Below are 6,267 nucleotides of genomic sequence, written 5' to 3' on the forward strand. Positions count from 1 at the left end.
GTGAGCACTTGAGAAGAATGTGTATTCTGTTGTTTTTGGATGGAATGTCCTATGGATATCAGTTAAGTCCATCTTGTTTAATGTATCATTTAAAGCTTGTGTTTCCTTATTTATTTTCATTTTGGATGATCTGTCCATTGGTGAAAGTGGGGTGTTAAAGTCCCCTACTATGGTTGTGTTACTGTCGATTTCCCCTTTTATGGCTGTTAGTATTTGCCTCATGTATCGAGGTGCTCCTATGTTGGGTGCATAAATATTTACAGTTGTTATATCTTCTTCTTGGATCGATCCCTTGATCATTATGTAGTGTCCTTCTTTGTCTCTTTTAATATTCTTTGTTTTAAAGTCTATTTTGTGTGATATGAGAATTGCTACTCCAGCTTTCTTTTGATTTCCATTTCATGGAATATCTTTTTCTGTCCCCTCACTTTCAGTCTGTATGTGTCCCTAGGTCTGAAGTGGGTCTCTTTTAGAGCGCATACATACAGGTCTTGTTTTTGTATCCATTCAGCCGGTCTGTGTCTTTTGGTTGGAGCATTTAATCCATTTACATTTGAGGTAATTATCGATATGTATGTTCCTATTACCATTTTCTTAATTGTTTTGGGTTTGTTATTGTAGGTCTTTTCCTTCTCTTGTGTTTCCTGCCTAGAGAAGTTCCTTCTCATTTGTTGTAGAGCTGGTTTGGTGGTGCTGAATTCTCTTAGCTTTTGTTTGTCTGTAAAGGTTTTAATTTCTCCGTCAAATCTGAATGAGATCCTTGCTGGGTAGAGTAATCTTGGTTGTAGGTTTTTCTCCTTCATCACTTTAAATATGTCCTGCCACTCCCTTCTGGCTTGTAGAGTTTCTGTTGAAAGGTCAGCAGTTAACCTTATGGGGATTCCCTTGTGTGTTATTTGTTGTTTTTCCCTTGCTGCTTGTAATATTTTTCTCTGTATTTAATTTTTGACAGTTTGATTAATATGTGTCTTGGCGTGTTTCTCCTTGGATTTATCCTGTATGGGACTCTCTGTGCTTCCTGGACTTGATTAACTATTTGCTTTCCCATATTAGGGAAGTTTTCAACTGTAATCTCTTCAAATATTTTCTCCGTCCCTTTCTCTTCCTGTTCTTCTGGGACCCCTATAATTCGAATGTTGGTGCGTTTAATGTTGTCCCAATGGTTTCTGAGACTGTCCTCGATTCTTTTCATTGTTTTTCTTTATTCCGCTCTGCAGTAATTATTTCCACTATTTTATCTTCCAGGTCACTTATCCATTCTTCTGCCTCAGTTATTCTGTTATTGATCCCTTCCAGAGAATTTTTAATTTCATTTATTGTGTTGTTCATCACTGTTTGTTTGCTCTTCACTTCTTCTAGGTCCTTGTTTAAAGTTTCTTGTATTTTGTCCCTTCTGTCTCCAAGATTTTGGGTCATCTTTACTATCATTATTCTGAATTCTTTTTCAGGTAGACTGCCTATTTCCTCTTCATTTGTTAGGTCTGGTGGGTTTTTACCTTGCTCCTTCATCTGCTGTGTGCTTCTCTGTCTTCTCATTTTGCTTAACTTACTGTGTTTGGGGTCTCCTTTTTGCAGGCTGCAGGTTCGTAGTTCCCGTTGTTTTTGGTGTCTGTCCCCAGTGGCTAAGGTTGTTTCAGTGGGTTGTGTGGGCTTCCTGGTGGAGGGGACTAGTGCCTGTGTTCTGGTGGATGAGGCTGGATGTTGTCTTTCTGGTGGGCAGGTCCACATCAGGTGGTGTGTTTTGGGGCGTCTGTGGCCTTATTATAATTTTAGGCAGCCTCTGTGCTAATGGATGGGGTTGTGTTCCTGTCTTTCTAGTTGTTTGGCATAGCGTGTCCTGCACTGTAGCTTGCCGGTCATTGAGTGGAGCTGTGTCTTGGTGTTGAGATGGAGATCTCTGGGAGATTTTCGCTGTTTGATTTTTTTTTTAACACCTTTATTGGGGTATAATTGCTTTACAATGGTGTGTTAGTTTTCGCCGTTTGCCATTACGTGGAGCTGGGAGGTCTCTTGTGGACCAGTGTCCTGAACTTGGCTCTCCCACCTCAGAGGCACAGACCTGACACCTGGCTGGAGCACCAAGAGCCTGTCATCCACACAGCTCAGAATAAAAGGCAGAAAAAAAAGAAAGCAAGCAAGCAAGCAGAAGATAAAATAAAAGTTGTTAAATAAAAAATAATTGTTAAAACAATTTTTAAAAGTAATAAAAAAAAAGAAAGAAGAGAGTAACCAAACCAAAAAACAAATCCACCAATGATAGCAAGCGATAAAAACTATACTGAAAAAAAAAAAACAAAAAAAAGAGACAGAACCCTAGGACAAATGGTCAGAGCAAAGCTATACAGACAAAATCACACACAGAATCATACACATACACAGTCACGAAAAGAGAAAATATATATATATCATTGCTCCCAAAGCCCGCCTCCTCAATTTGGGATGATTCGTTGTCTGTTCAGGTATTCCACAGATGCAGGGTGCATCAAGTTGATTGTGGAGCTTTAATCCGCTGCTCCTGAGACTGCTGGGAGAGATTTCCCTTTGTCTTCTTTGTTCGCACAGCTGCCGGGGTTCAGCTTTGGATTTGGCCCCGCCTCTGCGTGTAGGTCGCCTGAGGCGTCTGTTCCCGCCCAGACAGGATGGGGTTAAAGGAGCCGCTGATTCGGGGGCTCTGGTTCACTGAGGCCGGGGGGGGGGGGGGGGGGCGGGGGGCGGGGGGGGGGGGGGGGGGGGGGGGGGGAGCGTGCGGCGGCAGAGGCCAGCGTGACGTTGCACCAGCCTGAGGCGCGCCGTGTGTTCTGCCGGGGAAGTTGTCCCTGGATCCCGGGACCCTGGCAGTGGCGGGCTGCAGAAGCTCCCGGGAGGGGAGGTGTGGATAGTGACCTGTGCTCGCACACGGGCTTCGTGGTGGCTGCAGTAGCAGCCTTAGCGTCTCATGCCCGGCTCTGGGGTCCGCGCTGATAGCTGCGGCTCGCTCCTGTCTCTGGGGCTACTTTAAGCGGCGCTCTGAATCTCCTCTCCTCACGCAGCAGGAAACAAAGAGGCAAGAAAATGTCTCTTCCGCTCCGCCGGAAGCCCGAGCCTCAGCTCCCAGCCCCCACCCGCGCGGGCACGTGAGCAGACAAGCCTCTCGGGCTGGTGAGTGCAGGTCTCCACCGATCCTCTGTGCGGGAATCTCTGCGCTTTGCCCTCCGCACCCCTGTTGCTGCGCTCTCCTCCGCGGCTCCGAAGCTCCCTTCTCCGCGGCTCCGAAGCTCCCCCCTCCGCCTCCCGCAGTCTCCGCCTGCGAAGGAGCTTCCTAGGGTGTGGAAACCTTTCCTCCTTCACAGCTCCCTCCCTCTGTTGCAGGTCCCGTCCCTATTCTTTTGTCTTTGTTTTTTCTTTTGCCCTACCCAGGTACGTGGGGAGTTTCTTGCCTTTGGGGAGGTTTGAGGTCTTCTGCCAGCGTTCAGTAGGTTTTCTGTAGGCGTTGTTGCACATGTAGACGTATTATGTATTTGTGGGGAGGAAGGTGATCTCCACGTCTTACTCTTCCGCCATCTTGAAGCTCCTCTCTATTATTTATTTTTGGCTGCATTGGGTCTTCGTTGCGTGCAGGCTTCGTCTAGTTGCGGTGAGCGGGGGCTACTCTTTGTTGCGGTGCACAGGCTTCTCGCTGCGGTGGCTTCTCTTGTTGCGTAGCACGGGCTCTAGAGCCCAGGCTCAGTAGCTGTGGCACACGGGCTTAGTTGCTCCGCGGCATGGGGGATCTTCCCGGACCAGGGAGCGAACCCATGTCCCCTGCACTGGCAGGCGGATTCTTAACCATTGCACCACCAGGGAAGTCCCTGGACCAATCTTAAATTTTTTCGTTTGTTCATTCACTCAGCAAATATGTCTGCGTATGTATTATGTACAAGATATTATAGGAGGTACTATGGAGAATACAGTGGAGAACCAAGCATAGATCTCATCTTCAGTGAGCACATGATCTAGTAGGGGAAATGAGACCTGTGTAGACATTTATAACACAAGACAGAAAGTAGTAGTTACCAAGAAAATGGCGCTATGTGATGTCAGAGAAGAGCGAGTTACTACTTCAGCTGGTGGAGGGACAAGTGGCTGGGAATTAGGTAAGGGTTCCAGGAGGAGATGGTGTTTGGGTGAGGCCTTAAAGGGCAGGGTAGAGTTTGATAATGCAGTTTTGGTAGGAAGGTAGAGGATTCCAGGATGAAGGAACAGCTGGTACAGAGGCAGAGTATTGAGGGGTCTGGACAGGGAACCACGAGTAATTCAATAGGATCAAAGCACAGGGTACTGGGGAGGGAATCATAGGATGCCAGGTTGGAAAGGAAGCATCAGATGGTGGAAAGCCCTGAATGCCAGGTTGTGGGTTTGATTTTATTCTGTTACTAATAAGGAAATACTGGAGGGCTGTAAACACTAGTAAGAGCTGTTTTGCAGGAAATCTAATCAGGCGGCAATATAATGGGTGAGGTGATTTGGAGCAGGAAGAAGGAAGGAAGGAGGAAACACCAGTTAGGGGGCTATTTCTGAAGTCCAGGAGAGAAAGGGGGCCACACTATGGCTGTAATGGGGGTGGGTGGGTGGAGGAAAAGAGAATTGCAGAGGAATATACTGAACCTGGCAAGTGATTGGCTACTGGAGAGGTAATTCAAAGTTAACGCTAAAGTTTCAAAACTGGAAAGAAGGTATTGCCAGGTAGCAGAATTGTGGGTAGGGATGGTAGGGTTTGACTGATGTTGAGTTTGAGGTGCTAGTGAGACATCTGAGTGATGCCCGGCCCACAGCAGGACTGAATATTAGGAAGTTCCCTTTGTGGATAGGGTGGTCCTCTTCTAGATCCCCATAGAAATTGCAGTTCATTCAGGGTAGGGACCTTGCAGGTTGAGAAGAAATCTGGCAGAATGATGAGAACCTATGACAGTGCACCTCCTGAGCAACAAATGACTATTTCCTTATCCAAATCCTAGACAGATTGGGCAAGATGCTTCGTGGAGTGTGAGATGGTTGTTCTATGTGCCACTCATCACTTTTTAAAAAAAATATTAAAAATTTTTTCGAAGTATAGTTGATTTACAATGTTTCAGGTGTACAGCAAAGTGATTCAGTATATACACCTATATATATATATATATATATATATTCTTTTTCAGATTCTTTTCCATTATAGGTTATTATAAGATATTGAATATAGTTCCCTGTGCTATACAGTAGGTCCTAGTTGTTTATCTATATTATATAGAGTAGTGTGTATCTGTTAATCCCAAACTCCTAATTTGTCCCTCCCTCCCCACCACTCATCACTTTTAACTGTCCATCCTTTAAGTGGCTTCACATCTTTGAGCCAGATGGCTTGTGCTTGACATTGTACCTTGATAGCTTCCAAGTGTGCTAGATGAGTTTTGACTGCAAGATACCCTTGGCCATGCCCTGATTGATTCACAGTGCAAAATGTTGCCTAAGCAATTCCATAGAGACAGAAAGGAGATCAGTGGTTGGCCGGGACTGGTAGAAGGGGAAATAGGGTGTGACTTCTAAGGGGATATGGAGTTCCTTTTTGGGGTGATGAAAAAGTTCTGGAATTAGATAGTGGCAATAGATGCACAGCTCTGTGAATATACTAAGAGCCATTGAATTGTATACTTTAAATATTCAGTAGATGAATTGTATGGCATCTGAATTATATCTCAGTAAGAATTTCTATAAGGAAAAAAAATGTTGCCTAAGAAGAAGAAGAAATATATTTTCCTTTTCCTACTTTCTGGACTGGAAACCTTTTGTCATTTGTCTAATTTTCAGTTTAACTACTTTGACAGAGTCCTTTTGCATGGTTTTTCTGCTCATGTTACTTTCCTCTGCTTTTTCTAAAAGAAGATCTCTGGGTAGAGCATTTCTGAAGTTGTACTAGTAAGATGCCCTTCAGGCATGTTTCAGCATCTAACAAAGCCTTTCAATCTGCTTAGAGAAAGCAACATATTAATCTCTTTAAGAATTAAAGCATTTGCCAAATTAAACACGTGAATGAAAACATTCTAACCAGATTTGTGTTGACTTCTGTGCTCACAGTGTAAACACACGCACGCGTACACACACAGACACACATACACACACACACGCACTCACGCAAAGTATTTCAAAACATCAGAAAACAATGGCTTTCAAAAGTACTCTCCAGCCAACACCCTCTCTCATATGCCAGAACTCAGTCCAGAGCAAGCTTTTTTATAGCTGAGTTATATAAACACTTGAAGCCCAGAGTAATCT

General features: G+C 44.6%; 1 protein-coding gene across 7 annotated transcripts in view; it reads left to right on the forward strand.

The window, feature by feature from the left end:
- The window catches only part of DOCK11 (dedicator of cytokinesis 11), a 217,683-nt gene that overhangs the window by 87,313 nt on the left and 124,103 nt on the right, over positions 1-6,267 (forward strand). The window lies entirely within an intron of this gene.

The sequence above is a fragment of the Monodon monoceros genome, unplaced genomic scaffold, assembly GCF_005190385.1.
Source record: "Monodon monoceros isolate NGI ecotype Baffin Bay Population unplaced genomic scaffold, NGI_Narwhal_1 Super_Scaffold_22, whole genome shotgun sequence".
NCBI classification, from domain to species: domain Eukaryota; kingdom Metazoa; phylum Chordata; class Mammalia; order Artiodactyla; family Monodontidae; genus Monodon; species Monodon monoceros.